Source organism: Calonectris borealis, chromosome 1, assembly GCF_964195595.1.
Source record: "Calonectris borealis chromosome 1, bCalBor7.hap1.2, whole genome shotgun sequence".
In the NCBI taxonomy this organism is placed as follows: Eukaryota; Metazoa; Chordata; class Aves; order Procellariiformes; family Procellariidae; genus Calonectris; species Calonectris borealis.
Genome location: NC_134312.1, coordinates 9,486,363 through 9,512,150, shown reverse-complemented (window position 1 = coordinate 9,512,150; position 25,788 = coordinate 9,486,363). Strand labels below are relative to the sequence as shown.

At 39.8% G+C, this 25,788-nt stretch overlaps 1 protein-coding gene across 7 annotated transcripts in view; it reads right to left on the bottom strand.

Moving 5' to 3' along the window:
* SEMA3D (semaphorin 3D) overlaps positions 1–25,788 on the bottom strand; it is a 151,229-nt gene that overhangs the window by 113,440 nt on the left and 12,001 nt on the right. Inside the window, exon 2 of one of the 7 annotated variants that reach the window (XM_075144294.1) lies at positions 3,216–3,337. The exons of the other annotated variants lie outside the window; for them this stretch is intronic. The gene's annotated coding sequence lies outside the window, so the exon portion shown is untranslated. The remainder of the gene's footprint in view (positions 1–3,215; positions 3,338–25,788) is intronic. 7 annotated transcript variants of the gene reach the window in all.

Sequence of the window (25,788 nt, the reverse complement as noted above, 5' to 3'; positions counted from 1 at the left end):
CCATACTGAAAAAGAAAACAAGAATTCAGGCATCACCACCTCCATTCAACGCAGAACTATTTCCACTTTGGTTTAAAACCACAATAGCTTTCCTTTGTCTCGTGAGGACAAAGTGAGGACACAGAGTGCACAGATGAATCAAGACTTCACAGAAAAATAGCAAAGCTTTTTAGACAGTTAACCAGTTAGTTACTGGGGGGTTGCCATAACCAGAAAATTAATACAAAAAAGGTAGGATGTAAAACACCACCTCTATTTTCCTTCTACCTTGTAGACAATTGTCCCCTAAGACGATGAGGCAGTCTCAATCTTGAGGGAGTTCTGAGGCTTCATTCCCTACAAGGATGGTCAACACTGGAACAGGGGCTCGGAGAAGTTGTGGATTCTCCATCTTTGCAGACAGTTGAAACTCGACTGGACATAGCTCTGAGCAATCTGATCCAAAGCTGAAGTTATCCATCCTTTGAGCTGCAAATGGGACCATATGACCTCCTGATGGCCTTTCCAACCTAAATTTTTCTATTAGTTCTTTTAACAGCTAACAGACAGAGAAATAACTGAACTGGATCACACATTGAAGGGCTTCAGCAACATCCAACACCTCTCCACTGATCAACTTAAGGCTCTGACAGCCATCAAATGGCTTTTCCTAGTGATCACCCCTATCTTTCCAAGGATATTCTGATGAGGGCAATGCCTACCTGATCTGCTCACAAATCAGCTCCTTTACTACTGAAATCTGACTGAAATCAGGAGTGCTTTACTTTTATAAAACTGTTCGAAAGCTGCGGTAATTCAAGAGCTGATTCACAAGCAGATCATAAATCCCTATATCAAGACTAGCAATGTCTAGAACAAGCATAGAACATGTGAAGTGCATAGAACAAGTGAAGTGCACACAGAATAGGTACAGACACTGCATTACCTATATAATTTAATCCAATACCTCAAGGCTGCCTATATTTTTCACCCACGCAGTCCTGGTTTGCCCATCCCATGAGAATTAAACACAGAACTGAGTGTCAAAATTATTGATGCTGTATTTGAAATAATGCTTTTGTCTGCACTGATGAGACAAGAAGGGGATTTCTGTCAGGATTCCCCCACTGGAGCTAGAAAAGGAAGCTGGGTGAGAAATACCACTGCATGGACTGCTGAAACCCAAACCAAGCCAACGAGTTCTGTTCACCCAGAAGACAAAATATCAGCTGTGTGTTCCAGCCTGACTTCTCTTTTCTGTCCAAATTATCAACTCCTTCCTGCCAGTCTATTTTCTCCCAGTTGGATCAAGAAAGCCACTGTAGTTACTACCTCAAATGCTTCTCAAGATTGTGGGGAGAAAAACAACTAGAAAGGATTTGGCCTCCATGCTGGCTTAGCTAGAAAAGGGATGTGGTGGAGAAGATTAAGTCGTGTTTTCATAGCCATGGCTGAGCAGGTGGCAAACATCCATCACAGGTGCTTGTTCTATAGAGGATCCCACTCCCTGGTGAAACAGGCACCTCCCAAAGAAATCAGGGCTTGAAGATAGCCAGGACTCTTCATGTCGGATGAGCCCTATGTAAGTTTATGAAACCCCTTGGGATCATCATGATTAACTATCTTCCTTAAGCTATTCCCCACTGGGCTTTAGTGCTTTTAAACCACTGACCCCTTGAATTAAAGAGGTAGATTTCTCTTTTCACAGCTGTGACTCAACACAGGAAGGAATTCAGAGACATCTGAAAACAAAGCCAGGCAGAATTTAAAACAAAATCCTTCAATGACAGATTTAGAGAGTGATGGCTGCAGCTGGAGCTTACAAATATAACAACTAACTAAATGAGCATGCATTATCCAAAAGCCTTACATGGACAGACCATGTGAAGGGCAATTTCTTCACAAGGAACCAGAAAAACAGAACTACGAGGAATGAATCATCAGAGAAACTAGATGTTAGCTGTTCAAAAGGAACCTTGGTCCATGGGTCCTTCAGCAAACTAAACGATAACCACCTCTAAAATGAGGAGATAGGTGATAACCCGTTAGACAAATTAATCCTTGATTTTTTAATATTTTTTTTTTTTAATCCACAACGCAAAACTGAGATTCCTGTACCTGGAGAGGAATAAAACACTAATAAGATGTAGTTTTTAAGACTTATATAATACCTTTTGTATGTTCAATTTAAAACATACAGTAACTGGTACATACATTATTGAGTCTTTGCAAAGGAAATGTATTCCTACTATTCCAGTTTCACAACTGGAGAAGTTGATGCTAAATGTACTCCGTAGCCATCCTAGGAGGACTTGAAGTGAATAAGGAGTGGAATCAGACTATATTAATTAATAGTTATCAATGCCACTATCTTAAACATGATATGCTTCTTTCTACCCAGTCGAATGGGCTACCTGACATAGCATACCAGTTTTAAATAAACACACACAAGTGTAAGGATGAACTTTATAAAATGCAACAAATATCTTGAAGATACTCAAGCGTGGAACACGGTTACAGAGGAATAAACCTATTGACCATCTTCACACAGTACTGCAAAAGCAAAGCAACAATGACTACTGGAAACTGCTTCCCTTGTCTGCTCAGCTGGGGTATGTGACTTGCATTAATGGCACAGGGAATAATGTACTTGCACTCAGACCCAGGACAGACTGATGTCAAATGAAGTTCAACCATTCATATTAATGGGGATCAGCATTTGTCTGAGGGAATGGAAGTCTCTTAGACCTTAGGGTCATGAATTGACAAGCTATCGAACATTTTCTCTGTTGTGCTGACCATCCTCCATCCTCAATGAGATCAGCTGTCTAGACCCTTAGTCCCACTACAGCTGCTTTGTGCTCCTCCTGAGGCACAGAAAGAGCTCATTGCTAATTCTTTCTGTGTAATGAGCAATGCAGGGTGAGGTCTCACAACTCCCTTTCTAGGACATACAGAATAGTCACATTTCTCTGGAACCCAGGAAAAACATAGACGTATATGTAAGCTGTGACTTCTGTTATTCTGGAGATCTGTGATTGACTAAGACATATGGTGACAGAAGTGCCATTAATAACAAAAAAAATCCCACTGAAACCATCATCTAAAAAGAACAAAGATGACTAACAATTTGTACCAAGAAAATTATTGCTAAACTGCTATCGTCTCACACCATTAATAAACTGGGAGGAGGCAAAAAGCAGTTTTTCTTTCAGATGGACTTTCTGGAAAAATACCTTCTCACAGCATTTTTTCTTGACAGGTTCCAGAGTATCTGTAAGCTTGTGGCTTGTAATCACTCTAATGATCAGCAAGCAGTTATTTCAGACGGCTGATACAAGTCTGTGGCTGATATCATCTGCCAAAACATTAAAATATGCAAAGAAAAACAGTGCAGCAGAATTGTGTTCTTCTTAATATTAAAGTAGAGCAATTTTGGGAGTAAGGACAGTTATAATTTTCACCATCATCATTAATACTCATCATATTAAGAACAAAAATAATGGGACCGATAACCATAAGGGGTTTTTTTAACTTTTTTTGCAACAACAATTCTGCCAGAGGCAAATTTAAATTTTATGGATGATAAGAAAGTAGGCTGTTTCCAGTGACATTTACAAGTTATAACCCAGCTCTGGCAGTCAGGACATGCAGAGTGAGTCAATTAAAAAAACCCACTCAAACCTTGGCATCTCTATTCCTTTAAAGGCACCTCAGCCACATTCTTGTTTTTCAGAAGTACTTGTATAAACATTAAAAAACACAAAACAATAAAAAGATAAGAATCCAGCATGCAAGGCCAATCCTAACAAAGGATGAGACAAATGAAAAAAACAAGATTAAAATAAATGCCTTATGTGCATAATAAATTTCAATATTATGAGTCACTGAATTGACTCATGAACTATGAATTGACCGTGCCCCTTTTAATTGTTCCACATAACCATCTCCTTTCTGAAAAAGAGGAACATCTTCAGCAGACATAGTTGCTATAGCTGATTGTTTCTTTGCTTATCAATAGTATATGTGCACTGCAGTGCAAGTTATGGTGTTTAAGTTTGGCTATAGGTTTAGAAAGCATCAAGTAGGACGTAGGAGATGTGCAGCTAGGTCAGCAAATGCCTTCTGTATGTACTTGGATAATTACCAGGAGAAATCACCAAGAAAACAATGCAAGTCTATTCCTCACAGTAATATAAGATGAAATGGAAAACCTAAAAAAGCAAGACTGCAAACCTATGCAGTCAGTAACTGAGAAAGTAATCACATTTGAGCTTCTTTCAACATTAAAGTTGTCTCTCAATTTGCTTTCTTTAGCAATATGTATCACAAAACACATTACTGATTTTCTACATTTAAGCAGTTCTGGGTTTTCTCCACCTTCAACATTCATTTCCTGTTCCAGAAAAAACCCTTTCATACAACAACTCCTTACATAAATAAGAATATAAAAATGTTTGTAATGGCAGGAGTGAAGGCTCATCCAGTCTAGTAGTCTGTTTTCAACAGTAAGCGTAAGGAAGAATAAGAATAGAACATTTATATATGATATTTCCCCACCCTTAGTGCTCTCCCTTCTCTCCTCTCTATTTTCAGCTCAGGAGATTTCCTGAGCCTATTGTGGCTTGTCTATTTTGTAACCCCAAAGTAGATATCACTTTCAAGTACTTGTCCAGGCTCCCTTTAAGCCCTTGTAAAATTCTTGCATCTGCAACACCATCTCACAAACAATTTTGTATGTCTACTACCCAACGTGTGAAGAACCACTTCCAATACCAACAATGCAATGTGACAACGTATTAATTTCCCCTCATATACCACCACCTTCATAATATCAACCAGAAAGTAGATCCCACTGGGCAATAAAAATAGAATCATAGAATAGTTTGGGTTGGAAGGGACCTATAAAGGCCATCTAGTTCAACCCGCCCTGCAGTTAGCAGGGACATCTTCAACTAGATCAGGTTGCTCAGAGCCCCATCCAACCTGACCTTGAATGTTTCCAGGGATGGGTCATCTACCACCTCTCTGGGCAACCTGTGCCAGTGTTTCACCACCCTCATCATAAAAAAATTTTTCCTTATATCTAGTCTGAATCTACCCTCTTTTAGTTCAAAGCCATTATCCCTTGTCCTATCGCCACAGGCCCTACTAAAAACCTCTGTCCCCAAATAAGAAGATTCTGATTGACTGTTTTGACATTAGAGGCATTATGCATGCTACCTCATTATTTTACTTTGTATAATAGACTCACAGAGTGGCAGGGAAACTAGGAGAAAATTGGTCAGAGAAAATTAAGAAAGTGATAGTAGTGGTCAGCTTCAATGAGTGTTTGCTGCTGAAGAAAAATATCTTGCTATGGTCACTGCACAAGGTGAGATGTAACATTTCACAACTAAATCTTTTGTCAGAATCCATGACCTGCTTTGAACATTCAACCACAGAAGTTTTTGCCAAGGTTGGCAAATATATGGGGCAAAATCACAACTTAGAACAGTGAAAGAGAAATCCTCCAGGTTTCACAGCCAACAGTGGCTTAACACCAGTAGCAGAAGGGCTCCCACTCAGCCTTCTTGGTGAATACCTGCAGGCGATAGGATGGAAAAAGCATCCCAGTACCCACCAGTTGGGTGGCTCTGTCACCTCTCTCCCTGACAAGGCCCTCTGCCTCTCTCACATTGCAGCAAAATTCAATTTTAGTGTACTGAAGTGGCCAGGTTTTCCCACATCCAGAACTTTTACTCTCATTATGAATGAAATGGGGGGCGGGGGAAAGGGTTTTACTTTTGCACAAGTTGATAATATGTCTTTAAAATCTTCTGTTCTCAAAATTGTTAGGATAAATAATTTAAGAAATGTATTTTAAGATTTACACTATAAACTGACTATGTGGAAATACAGTCATAAGCTGTCATGGGTTAACCCCAGCCAGCAACTCAGCCGCACGCAGCCACTCGCTCACTCCCCCACGGTGGGATAGGGGAGAGAATTGGAAGGGTAAAAGTGAGAAAACTCGTGGATTGAGATAAAGACAGTTTAATAGGCAAAGCAAAAGATGCACATGCAAGCAAAGCAAAACAAGAATTCATTCATTGCTTCCCGTCGGCAGGCAGGTGTTCAGCCATCTGCAGGAAAGCAGGGCTCCATCACGTGTAAGAGTTACTTGGGAAGACAAACACCATCACTCCGAACATCCCCCCCTTCCTTCTTCTTCCCCCAGCTTTATGTGCTGAGCATGACGTCATATGGTATGGGATATCCCTTTGGTCCGTTGGGGTCAGCTGTCCTGGCTGGGTCCCCTGCCAACTTCTTGTGCACCCCCAGCCTCCTCGCTGGTGGGGTGGGGTGAGGAGCAGAGAAGGCCTTGGCTCTGTGTAAGCCCTGCTCAGCAGGAACGAAAACTTCCCTGTGTTATCAACACTGTTTCCAGCACAAATCCAAAACAGAGCCCCACAACTAGCTACTATGAAGAACATTAACTCTACCCCAGCCAAAACCAGCACATAAGCTCTATTAATCTTCATGTTTCAAGGTGTGAGCGCTGTAAGAAACAGCATCTTGCAATTTAGAACAGTAAAATCATGAAGATTTATGCCTTCCATTGAAACATCTGGTCTTACCCACTCTTGGTGCCAGAATGGCAGACTGGATGATCTACTTGTTTATTCCAGTCAGGTGTTTCCTTGACTCCTGGACTTTATGTTAATACATGATGAACATCTTAACCCCACTGGAGAATTTTTACTCTCATGAAGTCAATGGGTCAGAACTTGAAATTTACAGCTCATGAAAGGGATTCCTCATTTGAGTTTGTTATATTCTAGCGGATCAGTAGACAAATATAAATACTAAAAAACAATTGTACTTTATATACTCCATTCTTACACTTCATACATGCATAATCATTAATTTAAGAGCCTGTCAGAATACAGCTTCTTTAGCAATACCCCACATAGTGAATCATGAGGGGTAGTAAATATCCAAATGGGTTCCATCTCAGAAATAGTACAGTGAGCCCTATAGAAAAAAGTTCCTTTCCTTCTACAACGACAAGAAAGTTTTCAACTCATTATTATAAACTGTAATTATTCCAAAGGATCAAATTAGTTGTATTTACTTATTTAGAATTAAAAATTATTTAGTTCTTTTGATTATATCTATCAAAAGTCAAGATTCAAGTTAAGTTAGTGTCTGCAGTGGATCACGATAACGTAATGACATTTTTGTGATTGCCTAGAGAGTTTCAGAGCTGTTTCAAAATATACACGTATTCAAAAATTCCGTAATTTTTTTTATCAAAAACTAACATTAAAACAATGATGGAAAATATTACACTTTCTGAAAAAAGAATCCTCATTAAGTTTTAAAACAGAAAAGTTACACCTCCTTTTTCAGTTACAGCTACTTTTAAGATTTTCCAAAGGTAGCTACAATTTGGCTTTGATCCTGCTATTGCAAAGTGCCAAAAATACCTAATTATAGCAGGGAAAATGTTGTGTGCACCCATATGTATGTGTTTGTCTACAGTCTGCATGAGCAGTTGAAAAATATCCAACATATACACACAGCAAACCACATAATTAAAATTGCTCTTACGCAGAGTAAATTTGTCTTTAAAGTAGAAAATAATGGAAGGACAGCAGAGACTTCTCAGTACTAAAACATAATGCTTCATTTAATGAGTAATCCCTGGAGCACATGGATGTTTACCTCAATCTGGGCAAGCTCAAGTGCATGGACAGACGATTACAGTACTTCAACTGATGTACGATAACTTGTTAAGCAGCTGCAATGACAATTAATGCAATGACATTCTTTCATGGGCTTATAGACTCCATTTCCATATTTTCCTCCAAGCCAATATAACTTTTGACTCCCAAATATTAAATGGCTAAAAAATATTTGTATGTTCAAAGTTAGAATGACTGAATCTGGATCCACAAAGCACTAGAGACTGGTGAAAACTGGAACCTATGTCTGAAGTCTCTCCAAGTTTGGCAGGTAATGTGTCTGAATCCACTTTGCGTTCAGAAAAATAAAATAATAGGAATTAAAAAAAAAGACGGACAAGATTTTGCAATAGGAAAAACACAATACAGTCAGGTTGCATTGTTTCTTACATGAATAATGGCTGGACAGCAGACTTATTAATATGACCAATTGGTTGAATATGATTCAAAAAAACATATTAAAAATGTAGACATAGTCTGTAGATTAATAGTAAATGCTGGCAAATGGCTTCAGAGAGTCTCCAAGTTTTGCTTTGGGAGAACGGCAAAAGGAGAAAGGATATTGCTAAAGCTTCGCTTCCCACCACTTTTAAACCACTGCCTCTTGTCAAAGAGTAAGGCGCAAAGATCTCAGACTGATATTTGGCAAAAGCACAGCTTAAATTATAAAAAAAAGAAAATCAGATGAATCAGGAGTTACAATGAACATGGAACCTCTCAATATAACATTAGCTTTCTTTCAGCTATATTTTAATGTTTCATCAGCTATGTTTTAATGTTTCACCATGTACGTAGGACACAGATTTCATTGCTTTGGTCAATCTTGCAGAGTTTATTAAGCACCTTCTTTGGTGGGGTGACTCTACACTTCTCAATGAAATCTGTGAAAGCTGAAAGCAGTACTTCAAACAATTAATTAATTTTCTAGGCTTTTAGACTTTATATAAAAATCTTATTTTTCCATAGTTTCATACTACTAGGTAAGGAAAGTTAAATACAAACAGAAATATACACTGTACTGCTTAGTAATATGTGAACTCTAGAATCTCAGAAATGCCCACTTTTCTGTATTTCTTTCAATGTATTTGATCCAAACTTCTGGCTGCCCATGTAAAAGCAGTTTTAAAGTGATTTGTAATGCTGTTATATTCATAATAGTCTAAGGGTATAAATGATGCAAGATTCACAGAAAAGTAACTTGTGCATATTCAGATATAGGCATACAAGGTATGTATATGTGTGTCTTGTTCCATAGGGAATTATTGTGATTCACAGCACCTGAGTATGAGTTTCCAGCTTGTTATGATCTTATTTCTTAAATATTAAAAATAGAATTCATTTTAGAGGCTTTTTTTTTTAATTAAGCAGAAAGTACCAATCAATGGTCATCTATATTTTTGTTGGCATAGTTCTGTATTTCACACAAGAGACCTTTGATATCAAAGCATGGCTGAAATATCAAAATTCCTTCAAATACTTATCTCTTTTAATGATAACTACAGCTGCACTCAAAAGCTGCTGCCCTTGGTATCACTTACATTCCCACAGGAATATAAATCTCTGAGATACAGGGGTTTAAAAAAGGTATTCTTCTCAGGGCACTGGAGAAACACACAGCTTTATTCTTTTGATGCTGCATAATAGTATTATTGGGCTAACATGCTGAAATATATGTTCTTTCTATTTTTTTTTTCCTGAAGCTTATCTACTCTCACATTATTAATCTGAAAACAGGCCAAAAGAAAAACCAGGAAGAGAGATCCAACAAATTCAGAATTCAAATACTGTCATTTGGGCCACTGAACATCTTCAGTGGAAGCAATTTAGTCCAAGGCATGGGAATATTGAAAAAGAAACATTATGAAGAGACACTATAGAAAGCTGGTTGCTATCTGTTTGAGATCAAAGAGGATCAAAGCAAATATGAAATTGTCTTGTAGATGAGGTAATAATGTACCTAGTGACCTTGAAATGAATTGTTTAAGTATTCATATTTCTACATTTCATTTTAAAAGGTGTGCACTTAGATCCCATGAGTAATCCAACAATGATAATCACAAAATAGTAATATAAAATTAAATTTAAAAACGAGATCTATTCCATCCTTGAATCAAAATTATTTCTTTCATTATGGTAATGCCATATTGTTTTTAAAACCTAGTGACTATATTTGTTTAATTTAATTCATAAGCCCCTGGTTATCACTGCAATTTTACTCATACATGAGTTATCTAATGTGCACGGCTATAGCTGTTTGATGTATATTTCAAAAACCAGAAAAAAACTAAGACCTAGAGACACATCACCACCTCTTGCAGAAATGTCACTCATGCTATGAATAAAGCATAAGCTTAGAAAAACATCATCACCCAACAAACAAATAGCATTTGCTGAACCAAATACATGTGTCTGGAATTGTGCTCCCTAGCTAATTGGAGGCAGGCTCTGGTGCCGTGCCGCAGGATGCCGCAGTTGAGAAATCCCTCAAACTGGTCATGCAGAGTTCAGCGCGCCACGCAACGGCAATTGCTTAACTCTGGGGGCAGGCGGCGTGGTGAGAAATCTCAGAAACCAGACTGGGAAACAATGCTGTCGTTTGTCATGGACAACCTCGGTGGTGCGAGGAAGCCAGCGAGAAGGACAGGGACCTGAGCGAAGCTGCCTGTAAAACAGCGATGTGCCATTGCAAAGGGCAAGCCCCAGTCTGGGGGATAACTGGGGCTGTTGTACAGTGGAAGAGCATGGGGGGAGATGAAGGGTAGATAAGAGCAAGAAAGGATGAGGCCTCCTGAGCAAACTGGAGGCCAGCACCTGTTCCCACAAGCACTGCCCCAAACCACCACTGCATCTATATTTGGCTGCATCAAGCTGGATTGAGGCAAGCCTATGCCTGGGACACCATGGTGATGGGTGTAGGAGGGGTTATTGCCTCTTGTTAGTCATCTTCTCAAAAATGGAGGAACACCTAGATGAAACAGAAATTATTCGCTACCCAAATAGCAAAAGTTGAATGGGAACATGCATACCTGCAGCTGGCAGATTGTCTTATCCAAGGAGACTATCCAACTCAATCACAAGACACCCAAAACCTCTGTGCTCATGTTAAGCACCTAATTCTAAACAGATGTTTGATTTAGAAAGCTACTGCTGCAAGATAGTTAGCTATGACTCCCTGATATATCCAAAGACAGACAGAGAAACAAAAAAACAACTGAAGGAGCTTGGTCACTCTCAAAAGCCTGTTCTAATTTTTAAAATGCAGTAGGAGCAAGTAATGAACTAAAGGATACATTCACTGGGTTCTGGCCCAGTCTGATATCCAAGTTGGAGGACAGAAAATTTCGAAACTCTGCAACAACTCCTTCTTTCCTACGTGTCAGACTAACCCCGACCCTGAGTGTATCTTCTAGTTCAGCCTTGTCCAACATGTGGTTCCAGGCAGGATGTTGCCTGTAAAACCCTCATGCATTAATTCCACTAATTGGAGCATTCAAAATAAAAGCAGAGCTTTCAGAGAGGGGCCAAAAGGCAACGTTGCCTTTCCGACGGTAACATGCTATCAGCCACAGCCAAGGCTGGGAACTCATGCGCTAGTGAGGTATTGAGCTAACACATCCTCACAAAAACCATTCAACCTGATCAGCCAAACTGTGGACCTTGATTCATCCGTCTGACAGCCCTGTTCAGCCCTGCTGGGTTGGACTTTGCCCAGTGCCACTGCCGGGAAACTGCAGAGCATCTTTGTGAAACGTACCTGCAAAAGGAGTGGAGGGGGAGGGAGGAACACTTCCGACTTGGTAAAATAAGTTTAATAGAGTTGGAAGTGGAAAAGGGCTACGCTGAATACCGTGTGTGAACTGACTATAGGAACAATAACCAAACAAAAGACAATCTAACCCAACTGTTACAACAAACCCAGTTCTGAAAGAGAACATCTGACAGGGCAACATCTTTTTTAAAAATCCTCAGGATATTAACTGCATATTTGTGTGTTGTATTAAGACAACTAACGTCATGACAACAGCTCAATTTAGCACAAACAATAGGCCAATAAATACAATACTAGTGCTTTAAAATAATTAAATAACCATTTGTTCTTGTATTTATGTTGCTTCCAAACGCTGGCAGAATTTGTTCAAATAAACAAACAGCTCTTTTTTTTTTAATTTTTAAAGATTACATATTGGCAGTAATTTAGGCAAATCTGACATTTGTTCCATTCATTTGAGGTGAAAAAAACAAAGACACATCTATCACATTGCATTTTCACTCTTAGAAAGCCAAAACAAGGGACCTCCAGGGAACAAGAAGTTTAATTATAAACTATCACTGCAAAACAACATAGATTCTGGGACATATCTTTGGGAACTCATTCAATACACTAAGCCAATTGTTGGGGTTTAACCCCAGCTGGCAACTCAGCCCCACCCAGCCACTCGCTCACTCCCCCACGGTGGGATGGGGGAGAGAATCAGAAGGGTAAAAGTGAGAAAACTCGTGGACTGAGCTAAAGACAGGTTAATAGCTAAAGCAAAAGCCACGCACGCAAGCAAAGCAAAACAAGGAATTCATTCACTGCTTCCCATCGGCAGGCAGGTGTTCAGCCACCTCCAGGAAAGCAGGGCTCCATCACGTGTAATGGTGACTTGGGAAGACAAACGCCATCACTCCGAACATCCCCCCCTTCCTTCTTCTTCCCCCAGCTTTATATGCTGAGCATGACGTCATATGGTATGGGATATCCCTTTGGTCTGTTGGGGTCAGCTGTCCTGGCTGGGTCCCCTCCCAACTCCTTGTGCACCTCCAGCCTCCTCGCTGGTGGGGTGGGGTGAGGAGCAGAAAAGGCCTTGACTCTGTGTAAGCACTGCTCAGCAGTGACGAGAACATCCCTGTGTTATCAACCCTGTTTCCAGCACAAATCCAAAACATAGCCCTCTACCTACTATGAAGAAAACTAACTCCATCCAGGCCAAAACCAGCACGCCAATATAATCTGAAATGTAATTTTTTTTAGTTCTGTTTTAATGCAGGTCCATGGCTCTTCTTGGTGTAAAAAGAAAAAGCCAGCAAAATAGTGATCAATTAGAGAGGTTCAAAGTTTGGTGCAAGATAATGTTCATAATACAGTTAGTGATTCTTCAGAAGTACTCACAAGAATAGAAAAACACAAGCAGCGTCATTGATCAGCAGCCCATTTGTTTTTAAACTGTGCATTAGATTTGTGCTCTGCAATACTGAGAAAATGTGAAGTACAAAATAAGAGTCACAGTGCACAAGAACATCAGCTTCTCTGCACTGCAGTTTTCAGTTTCAGTTCCTATAAAGCTTTTTAAAATTGTTGTATCAATTGTCACAACAGAAGCATCTTAATAAAAAACAGAATTGCTCCCATACTTTTTCCTTTTCACCCTTCCCAACAAGAAAAAATAGGAAATTTATTCCAGAATTTTCAATTTGAAATATTTTAATCACACATGATGCATCAAATGGTTCACTTCTGTCCACAGAAAATTCCTCTAATAAGAAAATATGTTTTTTAATAAATAAAATTTAAATTAAAAAAAAATTAAAAGAAGTTGTAAACCTCCTACAACTCAATGAGGTTATTTAATAAAGCTGCATTTTAGATTTCCATTGTGCAAGAGAGAAGAAAATGAGTTATGTCAATAACAGTCAACAAGGTCAAGCCCCATAGGAATGCCTATGAATTCCTTCTAAAATCCTGTGTAGATCTGTAAGCTATGTCATGATCCTACCCACCACATCGGTGAAGCGTGGAGCTTATTTTAAACAACTGCATACTGACAGCCTAATTCTGTTTTCACAAAGATGAAATAAATCTCTAGAAAGGCATATAGCTATTTCATAACATGCGAGGTGTCCGTCAGGTAAATTGATTCTCCTGAGCAATTCCTGATTCTGAGTTGCAGAACTAAACATGAAAGCTTTGCACTGAATCTAATTTAGAGAAATAAATACTGAAGATTCCATGTTCTAAAATCCACACGACATTAAAGATGAATGTTAATTTACCTTTTCTAAGAAGACACATTTCTACTTAGATCAAATATATAAATTGGTAAGAATATTTTTACCCATGGTAATACCATTGCCCATGTTCAATACCTTTGAATGTATTCAGGCCTCTTGAGATCATGCAATTTCTAAACATGATAAAGTGAAAATGCATTTTTTTTGCCTAAATCATGATGATCAATATGATCATGATGATCAATACATGATGATCAATACTGCAAATACTTCTATTTGTACAGTTGCAAATAGTGATTATCTGATTACTCATTCCCATTTTCCTTCTTCATTCTTTTCCCAGCAATTAACTCCCTTGTATTTTACTAAATGTCTTCACATTTTTAGTGAAGGTAGCAGAGATTTATAATAAAGATTGATAACAAAATCTCCGCTATGGAGCTGAATCAGAGTAATACAGAGAGTAATCAGATAATTTGAATGAAACTACAGCTTATCTTTAATAAATTTAGTGTAAAAATATTTGATAATATCGCTAAGGTTCAGACTCACCTCCATTCAGTTTAGGTATCTGAAAAATAGAAGTTGGCAGCTGGTCACTCGAAGCTACACGCATAACCAATGGAGAGAAACAGTAACCACCAGAAAGTGAAACTACCGACCTGAGCTGGTTAGCGCCTTCTGTTGATTCTAGTTAAGTATCAGATCCTATACGGGAGGAGAAAACGTAGGTCTATGCTATCACTTGTTTATCTATTTGACTGTACCCAGACCAAACAAATGCTTCCAAAATCAACAAAAAACATTACTAGAACAACTACTTTTGCTTCTCCATTTCCAGATCTATGTATAGTTACTCCCTACATAATGCCCTTCACTGAGTATCATTTGCTGAAACATCATAAAACCCTGGCGTGTCTGAGCACGGTCCTCTGCTGTAGGAGGTAAAGGAATGAATCCCTCTGACGTTTGTGTAACAGGCTCTTATCCTCCTGCTGCTAAAAAGGAAAAGTATATTAGCAGTTAGGTGTACATGTCCTTATTGTTGTAGTATTCTCACTTGAGAGGAAAGAAAATATCATGCTACACAAAAGGGATTCCATGGTAAACGAAATGAGAAGATCACAGGGCCAAGAACCGAAAAGTTACAAATGTCAGTGCTACAGCTGGAATGTGATGGCAAACAACGTGATCCTGCCTCTCACGGTAAGTCTGTGAAGCAGAGGGAAAATAAAGGCAATGTTTTACTAAGCTCCTGTAAAAATAACAAGACAACATTTCTACTTCCTTGGTGTCTTTCTCATTCAGGGTCCACCCTCTGCAGGAATGACCCAGAGGTCCTGAGGAACACATGCTTTCTGATTGCGTGGTTAAAAAATGCAGCCTAGCGCATATACGTTAGAGAGTGGGAAGGAATGAAAGTGCAGACAGTTATCCTTTGGGATGCTGACAATGAAAGCACTTGCAAGTTATTTCTCATTGTTTCCAATGGAGGGGAGCATGGCTGCAAATCACTGAAAACTGACATATCTACACGTCTGTTAGTGCTTTATTATTACTAATCAAAATGAAAACAGTATTTTCTTCTATTATCTATGCAGACATACCCTCTGTATTCAAGTAGTTAAACAGAGGCCTGATTAGTCCCGTATGCTATTCAGGGTTATACCACTGCCTCCTCTTGTCTTCCAAAACAATGAAGTGTTCTGCTCAGCGATTGTCAAAGAACCAGACCACATGATAGAATTGCCATGTCAGGTACCAGAGAACTTCTGAAAATGTGACAGAACATTGCTGAGATACAGGAGATACAGGAAATGGGATGGGAAACTTGTCCCAGTCGTAGACTAGAAACCAAAGGTTAAAAAAAGAAAAATCTCTTTTTTTCTTTCTCCCAAGCTTTTTTATTTACAAAATTTGTAATTCTTTTCATATATATAAATTTGTAAATGTAACTGAAGCAAACTGATTCAAGGAACTGAAAACATATCACTACTGTTTCTTAAGACCCCATATTAGTCAAACCATCCATGACTGGCTTCTGATACTACTTCTGTCACTGAGGTTTGGGTAAAGAGCAGAGCAGCTTTCTCCTGGAAGGTCCCAGGACATTTCATTTAATCTTCCACCTCCCACTCTGGGTCTCACTCACATATTTCAGTTCCTCTCCCTGTGTGGCCATACTGGGAGCACTCACAAACTAAACCCACAGGAAAGAAACAGAGAAGAACAGGAACCACGCAAGAGCCTTCCTGGACAGATTGAATAATGCTCCCAATTTGTTAAGCACTAGAAGATGACTGAACTTCCCCAGTGTTATTGTTTTATCATTCTTTTGAAATCATAACTTAATGCTTTTATTCTCTATGAAGTAGTGCATTAAACACAGTAACTTAATGGTGAAGTATTAGAAAAACACTAATGTAAACATATAATAATAATGTAAATGTACTGACATATGCTTATGATTATTGTTACAAATGCCTTTTGGGAAGGCCATATCGAATCTTTAAAATTTATCTTTAACCCAAAGTGGCCCAAAATTCAGAGTTCTGTTAAATACATTCAGCCTGAATCTTTCTGACTCTCCATGTGAAGAAAGTATAGGCTTTCAAAACAGACCGAGTCTGGCCATAACACAACAGGATCAGAGACATGCTTCTGCCGCAAGGGAAAGCACTTCAAACATCAGGGTGCCAGTCTGTCAGCACTTATCACTCAGTGGGTTATACTATCTCTCCAGCAGATTCCCCTTCCAAACTTATACTTCATCACACTCCTGACCTTGTTGCATATGGCCCCTTCAGCAGAGTTCAAGTCTGTATCGTGTAAGACATCGAGAGTTTATTCACTGCTTCTCATTATCATCTCAGAGATTTGTTCATTGTAAGCCAAAATTATTTACTCTGGAGTTTTGGGGGTGTTCATGGAGGAGGAAGGGATGAAGAAAAGTCTAACCAAGAAAATGTTATGTTGCAAAGAAAAGGAGCAAACATCCACCCGTTCATGAGCAAATGATTGCTTCTGCGCCTGTTTGGTGTGCAACTTTCCATCCAAAAATGGGATGGAAACTGAGATGGCCAGGCCATATTGCGCTCCAGCTAATAAAGTGTTTCACATCAAGAAAAACAGGCAAGGCTGCATCACACTGGCCTGCGTCGTATGGACTCTTTTTTTTTTCCTTCGAAACATTCCATTTGCTGTTCAAGCCAAGACAAGAAAAGAAACATTTTTAACCTTAAGGGTCTGACATAAACTTACAAAGTTAAATAGCCAGGGCTAAAGTGAGGCAGGTTTTACAGTTCTTAAGTAGCTACCCTTTGTTCCCTCCTTAACAGTACAGTTACAGTCAGGGAAAACATAGCAAGCCGCGAGCAAACAGGCAAGAGCAGATTCAACTTGCAACTTTCAATTTGCATTGAAATTTATGCGGGTCAGGGCCACATGGTACTACAAATAAAGAGCAAGTGTCAATACCTTCCCTGATGAGCTTACATCTAAGACAAAACAAACAAAAAATGGGTGGAGGAAAAGCCTGTGTAATTACAGGAATACAGTACAGTCACCCCCAGTGCAGCTCTGATTTGAGCTTCCAGACCCGAAGCCTAAGTCTGTACCAAAAAATAAAATGTGCCAGACACTATTTGCAGATCCTGAGACAGAGCAGCCTGGCACAGCTTCAGTCCATACAGCTAAACCCTCATTCCCTTCAAAACCGAGTAGTCTCATCCATATTGCCTCCTGGGAGCCCTCCACATCCCCCCAGCTTATGATAGGGCAGTTTGGAAATGTGCTAGTTGACAAGAGCAAAAACCAGGCCAGTGAGCACGCTAACAAACATCACGGGCTATTGCAGGCCAATACGGTCTTTTGGCCTTGTTTAACTTGCAAATACAGATGCGACCCATCTGTCTCTCCTGTGATCTGCTTGAGAGTCCCCGCACTCACAAGGGAAACGTGCCACTAACACCATCAGCCAAGCAAGATAGGCAGTCAGCGACAGAGCCAGCAAAGCATCCCATCAAGTTTTGGCACTTACAAAATACTGCCTTTCATTGTGTAATTTCTATGGAAAATACAAGACATGGCAAAACCATGCAAAATATTCCACAGTGTGAATACACATGTCCGAATCAGGCTAACATGACCTGGTAGAAAGGTAGAAATTAAAAAGGGAAGGGTATTCTAGGTTTTGTGAGGGTGTGGGCAGATAAATTACAGGTGAAATCTGAAATTTAACTCTGGTTTTAAAAAAGGCAGTGCTAAGCTAAATCATCGGCTATTTTTTCTGATCACTGAAACTCTCTGTTTTCAGAAAAGCTTTGACAAACTTGGAAAAAAACAGCAAACAGCTGATATCCACCACAGTGCACTCAACTATCCTCCTACAAGATCCTGCTCAGGGACATGCTTTTAGAGCAGTTCACTGACTTTTCCACAGATGTTCTTAATTCACCTTCCATGAGATATGGACCTCAAAAAGAAAGAGAAGTGATAAAAGCCATGCAGGCAGCACTGTGACAGAGCGGCACTACTGACCTCCGGTACTTGTCACAGCCCTCGTGCCACATGTCACCACCTCTTCCCTTCTGCCAGAGGACCTGTTCATGGAGTCACTCTCAGCTGCAGTCACATTGGCTGATTTACTTTAAACACCTTAAGTTCAGTGCTGCTGTACTTGCTGGAAATGGATTTGCAAGACTGAGAGCAGAAGGCTCATGATGAAATGAGGGTGGAAATGGGAATTAAACTTTTAAGATGGTAGGGTTACAGACAAAGAAGGATATGTGATGAATCCCTTGCTCTCTTCCACCACGTGCTCAGAAGAAGGGATTAATAACTGATCACACTTAAGAAACTAGCAAAATTATTGCTAGCATCCTCTCGTCATATTCAGAAGTTGAGATGCCTAATTTTTTTTTAATCAAATCAATTCATGAGAAAGAAAAACTAAAACAAATAAATAATCAGCATGGATCTTGGAAGAAAGAGTTTCAGGAAATGTTTTATGGCAAAGAACAGCCCTTCTGCCATCCAGCTGTTTGTTTTGTTTTAACAATTCATGAGAGTTGAGCTTCTGCAGCTTCTTTTCTTTTTCCTATTCCAAAAGCCTTGGGGATGTTTCTCTTTTAATTTTGAGCCCACTCTTGAGCTGGGAATTCTTTTCCCAACGTGTGAGTGTGAATGATATGAATGGAGATTGCGCAACTGCTTACCTCTTCTCTTGCTGCGCAAGTTATTTGCCTAACTCTTCCTGAGAGCAATGAAAGAAACCTTTTTCTTTTCATGGGTTTATTTGGATCTATGGAAACCAAGGACTCTTAGTCTCCCTACAAGCATTTATAAAGTCTTCTGCAGAACTGAAGGACTTTGTTTAGTATGAAGAAACTCCGAAATCAGGAGCCACCAGTTTGTCTGATATAGAAAGAATCGGGAGTCTGACTTGTACAATTCTCAGCACTTACACCTCCAGGGATGCTGGACCTCCAAAAAGCTATCAAAAAATAAATTATATGGTGCCACAGAGAAGTCTCCCTCTTCCAACCTGGGTAAAAGGACAGCAGGAAAATGGCCACCATGGCTCCAGCTAAACCATAAAAGACTAACACAGGTGCTATGGAAAGCAGATAAATAAAGTTTGTCTTTGTTTTCCTGTATGTGTATATTGTGCCTGTAGACACAACTTTGGATTTAATAGGCCAAATCCACCTCTGAAGTTAAAGGAAATGCCTCAGTCTCTTCAATCGCATTCTCTTTGATTTACTTATTAATGTCATTTGTGATGTGACATAAAAGCACCCAGCAAGCTGTTATACTCCCTTCAACAAACAGCCACCCAGATGCTTAACAGCCGTGGCAGTGATGATCCTAAATCAAATCCTGTGTGGTTTTCCTATACTAAATACCACACACTCCTGCAGCACTGTCAGTGAACAACGGGAGAGATCTGCTCCAGCAGTCACCAGCCACCAGCATGGAAGCCCATCCCGGTCCACCAGCATAGAAGCCCATCCCCGTTCAGCAGCAGAGACTGGAGATGCTACCTCTGCTCCAAGTTTGCAAAAGCATGTTTTTCCAAAGATGAAGGGGAGAGAAAAAAAATTTGACTGAACCTTCTGGCACTGAACCAGGCTCCCGTGTTGACAATTAAGATATTTACTCCAGCTTGCTGCCTCAAAGCACTGCAACCTAAGAGAACTAAATATTTTGGACCAGGGTTTGCTGTCAGAGATGCTGCTTTCCAAGCTCTTGCTGTCATTGATATCCCAATGTCTGCAAAAGCAGTTAAAATTAATTAAAGAAATACTGCAATTCCTTCATCTTAAATTTAGTCATCTGAAAACTAGATGTCAGTTCATCTAGTTTCCATTTACTGTTATTAGAGAGAAACAGCCACTTCAGGGACTGATTATTCCCAGCCACTTCAGACTTCTTGGATGGGAAGCTGAGGTGTCTCCCTCTCTGCTGATTAGACAGAGAACCTATATAACCATCCTAGCTGAGATATTTAGAGCTTGCCGCTTGGAGCCTTCGATCAGGGTTGCCAAATGGACATGGAGCTCCAACAGGTGGAGTCATGGGTCAAATAGAAAAGTACTTATACAAAAGGATCTTCAAAACAAAAGTGGATCAGGAGCCTGAAAATGATAACTATCATCAATTTATCTCAAAAAGCATCTGAGAATTGGTGCTACAGGTCCAATGCTTTGCTGTCACAAGAAACGAATCCTCAGTGGCCATGGACTTGTCCGTTTCCACCTTCCAAACCCCCTCTCAGCAATCCCATCAAATCGATTGCAAGGAACAATTATCTACAACTATGCAAGAGCAAATCACTACACCTTCATGACTCCAAGCTGAATGAGAATAGTAATACCTCATTTCTGAGGTACATCTTTGTTCTCTAACACACTTGTTAACTTTTTTCAGAGGAGTTTTAACTCATGCTCTTTGTACATAGTGTGTGGTCTAGTGAGGTTCTGAGTGCAGATGAACTTAAACAATGGCTGTAATACAGGTGATAATATTAATAATACCCATTTCTGTTGTGTATTGCCCTTGCACACCTCAAAAACTGTCTGTATCACTCAGTTAAATTGTTTTGCTTAATGTGATCCTACCTGATGCAACATGAACAATCAGTGCTGTGTCAAGAGAGAGGAAGCTGCTGCAAGCCCCTGGGCTATTGCAGCTATTGCAGCTGAAATTTGGTCTGATTGCTTCACTTCAAAATTTTTGGCTGTTTTTTGCTATTAATCTTGGAAAGACTCCAAAATAAACTTGATAAAGTCCTGAACATCACAAAAGATGCATTCTTCCCCATACTTGTAAATCATCTTTCGCACACTTCCTGATTTTAGTAATTATAGATTTCCCCCAAGCTCCCTGCATATTGCCCATAGACATAAAGCTTTGTATGATCTGTCTTCTAATTCAGAAAACTACAGCAAGCTATTGCATGAACCTCACATGAGACAGTACAGCAATTCAATACTAAAGCACTGTTTAGGTCTCTGTATGGTTTTCTTGATGGATGTTACACTGCTGATCTATTTTTATGTATTATTTATACTGGGATAATGCCTAGAGGCCCCAGTCAGGGGCAGGACCCCATAGTGCTGCACATACTATGAAGGAGGATGCAAGAGCCTCTCCTCCTTGCAGCTTATAGTCTAAGTATATAATGAATGACACTAGATGGATAAAACAGTTGGAGCAAAAAGTGAGATAGTTGTTAATAACAGTAACAGGCAGAGCTCAACAGCTACTTAGCTATATATAGGCAACGTGGTGTTTCTGTCACTGTTGTATGTTTTCCCTCTGTCCTCTGTACTGTGTTTTACAACCTGCAGTGACCTGTGGACAAGCACTCATGCACAGAGTCATCCTCTGTGTCTGAATCACTGGGCACTTGGAAGCATCTTTCACTGCCCACATCAGGCATCTAGGTGAGGTTCAGAGGATGCAAACCAGAGGAAAGAGGTAAGTACTTCCAAAGGATGATTCAGAGCCCCTGAATTAAGGCATAAAGCAGATGATGTGAATTCACAGGTTTGGAGTTACTCGTGGCAAGTATTAGGACTTTGGGGTGTCAAGGGCTGGTCTCAGTGCAATTCAATAATCTCCGCCTTTATTCCCTTACACATTGACAGTGCCAAATATAAGTGCCTCGGGCATCTGCATTTCTGCAGCAAGAACAGCCAGGAGTCCTTACAGTGTCCAGTAACACAGTGCCTAGTTCAAGTCCAGGCTCTCTGGGGAACCAGAGGTAAGTGCATCTCCCATCTAACTCACTGGCTAAGTCTCACTCAGGTTGAAGATGGGCTTTTAAGCTCATAGCCTTGTGACCCAAATACACCTCTTCAGTTTGGGAGTTCTTATTTCATGTCCTGATCTGAGTCAGGATTGCTCCACACCCAGATAAGATCCCCACCACCTTTAGATCCCCTGTGCGAACCCTGTCCTCTAAGTTCTTAGGACAGTTCAGCTCTGATTTCTCAAAGCAATAGGTCTTGGGTCTGCAAAGTCAAGAAAAAACAATAAACGTAAACTCCTGCAAACACATTTTGCTCTTCTGAATTCAGCATATTTTAGACATTCCCAAGCATTAGTCTGGTCCAGTATCATATGTAGTCCCAGGCTCTTTGACACCAGGTCTCTGTCCCTGAAGTGTCTCATTGCTCACCCATCCCTGCCTCTTCATCAATAGATGAGCCAGAAGACAGAGAGCTGAGTAGCAAAGGGACTCCCCTTCCCTTCCCTGCACAGCCAGTGAAGTAGGCAAGTGACAAGCAGTTGTGAGGGAAGTAAGAGTCCAGCTGCGTGAAGATGAGCTCTGGCGAGGCTGGAGGTGAAAGCAAGCCTTTTCTTTGAAGAGTGCAGACCAAAAAAAGTGAGCTAGTCATAAAGAGATGTTGCTGTCCCACAGGCTAACAAATGTAATAATACAAGTAAGGACCCTATCACTGAGTCACGCTTACAGCAGGGTAACTAATTAAACTCATCTTTCTTTGAAATGCAAACTTGAGCAATTGCATGGGTTAGCAAGGGCCTCAGATAGGTCATCTCGGTCTTCCTCATGAGTCTGTATTGCTCAACCTTTCCTCAGATCCCCAGCATCCTACAGCTGCTTTGCACATGGACCTCCAGCAGCTCTCATATAGAAGCTCCCAGAATTTTTGTAGCTCTTCTCCGAATAATTTTCATTTTCCTAAATAATTCTTTTTTCTTTAAACTCACAGTCCCTATAACTGTATTTTCTCTGAGGATCAGTCATTTTCAAGGAGGTAGCTACCACCTAGAGGTAACACAGTATTTCCAGCTAGGATGAGGCTGTTGTATTAAAGCAAAAAACGTTAGAAGTAGATTTCCAAAAGAGTTCAGCCTCATTTAGTTATTAAGACCTAAATTTTCAAATGTAATGTTAGGTAACTTGGGATACGTAGGCCTTACTGGATACAACATTCATTGGTACTACACGTACCATAGCACTTTTGGATGTTGCTAGTCTACACAAGGACTGCTTCACCGAAAGAGAAGTGGGAGCTCTATCATGCAGTTAGTTTTTAATAAAAGACTTCCTGAACGTTTTATGAGAAATAACAGGAGGAAAACACAAGTTCTTTGAGGTGGTTCCTGTAATTCTTTTAAAAGAGCATTTCAGTAAATACACTCATTAAAGACATTTTTTCCCTTAAAATCAAGCTGAGTTGATTTTATTTGACCCTTTTATTCTTAAGATAACATTCATCTTGTCTAATTTCAACCATCTAAAATTCAGGCATTGTCTTGGCTCCCTCCAGAGAGGGTGGAGACAGGCATTACTGGGGTGAATTCATTCCCCGACTCAGAAACTGCCGCCTAATAGGGCACGTTGCCCTTTGGAGCACTTCATCTCCGTGCTGAAAACAGATGAAGATTAGGTGACCACCTTATGCTAAAGACAATTAGCTTTTCTGCTCAGTATACTCACATGGCTCCCATTGTTACAACATCTGAACACCCATACTTTCCAAATCTATTTTCTCACACTCTTTGTATGACAAAGGGTAGTTTTTACCCATTTACAGACATATATAGCTGAGGCAGGTAGAGGCCAAGATCCAGACCTGCAAAGGTATTTAGCAAGTTAATTGTCTAAATGAAGTTGTTTTCAGTCTCAGCTGACTAACACTCGATACAGACAAAGAAGTGGCAGTTGGGTGCCTTTAGGAATTTGCTAGGATCTAAGCAGAAATGACTTGCCTAAGGACATACATCATGGAATTAACCCCAGGACTCCTGAGCTGCTGTCCTAACCTTTGGAATGTCCTTAACATTAAGCAAATCCTCTGCTGGTTTTGGAATTAAACTTTTGAAGTATTTACAGTCATGTCTTCTTCTTTGTCAAACTCAAACAAGCTATGCACACTCAAATCCTTTAATTTTTCCTCATAAATCAAACCTGACTCAAAGCCTCCCTTCTCACGTTTATTGCTCTTCTCTAAGCTCTCCTTAGATGTTAACTTACCAGTAATAGCACAATAAAGTCAAAATTCCAGGTTGGATTTTTAGGTGTTACAAGTGGTACAAGTAAACACATGAACACCATCAAAAAGTTGGGTCTTTCACTAAAATCAGTGAAAATATTATATTCACTTCAATGAGCACAGGGTCCTACTCTGGTATGTAGCATCTGAGCAATCTCTATCACAGTACAGCGCACTGATATTTTCTGTTGCACTTATAGAAATAACTGACCAAGACCTTAAAATTGAAATACTTAGGGCTTGTCAACATGAGAGTCCAGACACAGTAAGATGTGAATTAGCAGCACACCGATTGCTCTGCAATCTCATCACACATAAATGTATATTAGAAAGCTTTCAATTAGAAAGCAGCTTATTTCACTTTGAAACTAGACTTAGGACATATACCCTGTGACTGGTCATGCAGAGAGTTAGTGTGAAGAAGATACCACGCTGTACACTGTTATTCTAGTTTAACAGCACGCTGACTTCCGCATGTAGACAAACCTTATCAGACCAGAGCAGGCTTCAGTATTGGGCGATATGTGTTTCTCAGAATAATCTTGGGGAGAACTGCTGAATGCTAAGCATGCCCTCTGACTTCCTTGAGACTTGCACCTGGGTCACAATAAGGGTCGATTTATGAAATAGGCTCTATTCATTTCATCTCTGCTGATATTTTTTTTTAAATTATCTCAGTAAAGTGAAACAGAAAATCGAGTTTCTGTAGGGAAAGAGAGGTGACAATCTCACACCATTCAAACAAATGACAAGATAAAACACTGTTTCTGGTACTACACAAGTGCAGTTCTCCCCTTCAAGGGCAGCAGCCTTAATCTCTAACTAATCAAAATAATCTTATATGAACAAGCCTATCTATGTTTTGTTTTTAGAAACTATAAGCACAGAGTATGGACAGCTTGTGGGAAACTTACAAGTAAAGTATCATGCATCTTTCAAGAAAGATGTTTAAATAATTGTAAAAGGTTTTCCAGACTTCAGATTATTAGAGGGACATTTGATTGACTCCTGTAATTAAACCGACCACAGAAACCTTACACAGTTAGCCTTATATTGAATCCAATAGCTTCTTTATGGAGGAGCACTTATCATCCAAATAGGATTCAGTTTCCGAGGACATCAAGAAAACGAGATTCTGCAACACCTTTTACATTGAATTGCCTTGCCCATCTTCTGAAACTGAAAAAGATAAAACTCCTACACCAAAATGAGAAGGTGTTGCTCAATCACCCAGCTTCAGAACAAGGAAACATGTTTGTTCTGTGTCAGGGCTTCCAACCTACGTCTTGTGTATCACAAGATGAACACGCTACTTCGAAGCTTTACACAAACCAGAGGATCCCACACACCACCATATCTCTGAGGGAATGAAGAATAAGTACTTGGGCAGCAAACACTGCCAAAACTCAAATGCCTATTTTGGGACTTTCTCCCAGCCTAAAAGAAAAGCAGGAGGTGGAAATGACAGCTACACAAGAAAAGACACCCATGGGACTGAGGTCACATCTTGAATTTGAGCATGTCCAAAAAGAGCTCTGAGCAATTGCTGCTGCCTCCAC